Raw genomic sequence first — 3,298 nt, 5'->3', positions numbered from 1 at the left:
GACCAAGGTAACACACTTGAAGTCAACCTTGAGCCAGACCATCATCGGGGAGTTCTGTCCACAGATTGAAACAGCCAAAAAAAGGTCCAGCTATAGGGGTTGAAGTGCAAGTGCATGAAAGCTCCCACCACACCTAACCTCAGGGTCTTTCAGGGTCAGATTCTGGACCAGACAGGACAAATGACCTCATCTGAGCTCACTTTGAAGGAGACAAAGCAGACATCTTCAAGGCATGGCGAGGGGACACAGTATCTTGTTCCCTCTCAGGGAGCCATGGTTACATGTGTAACCTGAGAAGGTCCCATTCACACTGCGTCCTTTATAAGTCACTATGGGGAATGAAATGCCCACTCTGCCATGCTAAGGGGAATATGTGCCATATTTTCTGAAGGTGAGCACTTAAGCACCAACTCCACAGTGTAACCAACGGAGCTGCCCCTCAGATGCATCAGCAGTTGTCAGTGACATTATACCCTTCAGCCAAAAGCCTGAGCTACATACCCAGATCTTATCTACTAGTGACTGAGCAGATCCCCAGGCCAGAGCTCAAATGCTTAGAATAATACATAAAATGATTCCTTCAAGGAGATTAGACCAGACATCTGGGTCTTACCATTTCTACCAGATCCCAGCCTGTCACCTAGGTGGACTTACTGCGTTTACCCCTAACTCCCAGGGAGACTACAGAATAGCCAACAATCTGTCTGCCTGGGGCAGAGTCTCTGACTTGACACTTCCCACTGGTCACAGAGAGGAAGTATGCAAACTAAGGTGCTTCACAGAGAATCCTTCAACTCGATAGCATGGAGCTCTCAAAGAGGCTCATAGAGCCTTCATTTGACCAAAACCAAAGCTCATATAAGGCAGCTTAAAGGGAGGCAAGAGAGCCTGACCACAGGACAGAGCTTGATGGAGTGTAATACCCAGCATAATGACTCTCTAAATTGAGATGAGTACTGAATCTAAATCGAGATGAGTACTGAACCCTGTGCACATGGTAGAGCTCTTGAGAGTTCTAAACAACCCTCTAAAGTGAGGGGAATACTATTATGCTCACCAACTTAGGAAGCGGTGTACTCAATACGACAACCATCTGAAGCGAGGGAGTACTGCCAAGCTCAGCCCTAAGGGCGGCTCATCAGGGAGGTCCACAGAGAGCCTAACAGCCTGACTTACCTGCATCACAGAGCTCTAGGGAGTGGAGTACTTTGCATAACAACTCTCTGAAGTGAAAGGAATACTAAGTACACTCTAGGGAGCGGGGTGTTCTCTAAGCAAGAGGAGCAATATCCATGCTCAACCTATGGTGAAATTAGAGCTCTCAGAAGTAAGCACTCAGTGCCACAATCCTTATAAACAAGGGAGTGTGATCAGTTCACCTAAAGGATGGCTTATGAGGGAGGCTTACGGAAAGCCTAACAACCTAAAACAGCCACAGAATGGAGCTGTAGAAAAAGGGCTCTAGGGAGTGGTGTACTCATAAAAGAACCCTGTACAGTGAGGGAAGTACTGCCAAGTTCGACCTCCAGAGAACCCTGTCCAGGAAGGCTCACATAGAGCCCGGCAACCTGACACAACTGCAGAAAAGAGCTCTAGGCCACCTAGAGGACAACCTTAAAGACAGTATATTAAAGAGGCTCGAGAGAGCCTAGCAACCTGACACTACTGTCTAATAAAGCTCAAAGGAGCGAGTACTCAATGTAACGACCCTCTAAACCAAGGGGAGTACTATGATACTCACTGTCTTAGGGAGTGGAATACAAACCAACACTCCTGGAGTGAAGGGAGTACTGTCAGACCTGACCTTGAGGGCAGTTTATCAAGGAGGCCCAAGGGCCTAACAACTTGACATCACTGTACCGCAGAGCTCAAAGGTCTTGACAATCATGGGAGGCAACCTTCTTTTTAGGGGAGCCTGATGTTCAAGACTTCCTGAAAGCAGTCTATCAGGGAGTCTTACGGAAGCCTAGCAATGTGATACTGCAGTATGAGAACTTTAGCTGAGAGCAGTTTGAAAAAAAAGCCCAGAAAGAGCCTAAGAACTCAAAAAACTGCTATCACAAGAAGCCTAGGGAGCCATAGTTTTGTGACAGAGATGTACTCACAAAAAACCCTATGGAGCAAGAGTACAGGGAGCAGGGTACACTTTGCCACCACCTCAGGGGCGAGGGAGTACCGATCATCAAGGAGCTTGCAAGCCTTGCAACTTGAGAGAGAGAGACCTAATTGAGGAAGCCAGTCTGGCCGTACAACCCAAAAAATCCCTGGAAAGGGAGGGGAGGCTCAGACTAGAGGGCCTACTACCCAAGACTTTCAAATGGAGGAGGCTCACAGAGGGCCTTACTACCCCAAATTGAAAGCCAGAACGCAAAACACAGGCTACCTAAGTTCAGCTATACACAGAAAGTGGAGGAATGACTCACAGAACTGAAAGGAGGCCTACAACACTTATAGTATCTGAAGAGAGAAGGTCTCCATAGAGGCCTCATAACACACTAACATTTTAAGAAAACGAATCATACAGGATCCAAGGGCTCCGGGTCGCCCATCTCAGGGACGCCGCCTGCCCTGGCGCTCCACGGGCTTGGCAGGGGCGGAGGCGGGCTGCGCCGGTTTCCTGCGGCCAGCTCCACGCTGTGACCGTTGTGAAGGCTGCTGCTGTGGCCGTGCCGGAGCGGAGGTAGAGGCCGCAGGAGGGCGCCCTCTGCGACGAGCAGACAGAGGGAGGTGCCTTCCAAGACTTAGTAACCTCCTCATGCACTTCTGGGAAGAATGGAACCGGAGGCGGCTGCCGACGACCGGCCTGTGCCCCCAGGAACCAATCGACCAGCCTCGAGCGTTCGGGAGAAGGAAGAGGCCTCCAGTGCAGCCCGACACTCTCGGCGGCCCGGGGAAGCATAGCAGTCAGCTGTGGATCTGACTCGGGCAACGCCACTCTTCCTGACGGAGGCAGCGCAGCCGAATCATCATCTCCAGAGCCTAGCTCGCCCTCCGATGCAGCGATCGACATCCTGTCATCCGCCTGTGCTCCGCACGAGCTGCTGGGCCCCGCCCTGTCCGAGGATCCTGCAAACTAGTCCGGGAACACCGGGTGGTGCGATGTGCTGGAGGAATGAGAGGCCCGCGGAGACGTACTCGACGGGGAAGCTCTCACCGTGATCCTCAGGTCTCCCTGACCATGAACCAAAGTAGCCCTCCGAGAACCGGAGGAGCTAGAGCGGGGCATGGCAAGGGGGATACCCCCCCGTTTGATGAGGAGGTATCTGGACCGCAACATCGCGATGGTCATGTTCCCGCA

At 51.5% G+C, this 3,298-nt stretch overlaps 1 pseudogene; it reads left to right on the top strand.

The window, feature by feature from the left end:
• LOC107691094 (E3 ubiquitin/ISG15 ligase TRIM25-like) overlaps positions 1 to 3,298 on the top strand; it is a 7,746-nt pseudogene that overhangs the window by 1,767 nt on the left and 2,681 nt on the right.

The sequence above is a fragment of the Sinocyclocheilus anshuiensis genome, unplaced genomic scaffold (genome assembly GCF_001515605.1).
Source record: "Sinocyclocheilus anshuiensis isolate Anshui unplaced genomic scaffold, SAMN03320099.WGS_v1.1 scaffold30, whole genome shotgun sequence".
NCBI lineage: Eukaryota > Metazoa > Chordata > Actinopteri > Cypriniformes > Cyprinidae > Sinocyclocheilus > Sinocyclocheilus anshuiensis.
The sequence above is the reverse complement of the archived record's forward strand: the minus strand, read 5'-3'. Positions and strand labels throughout refer to the sequence as shown.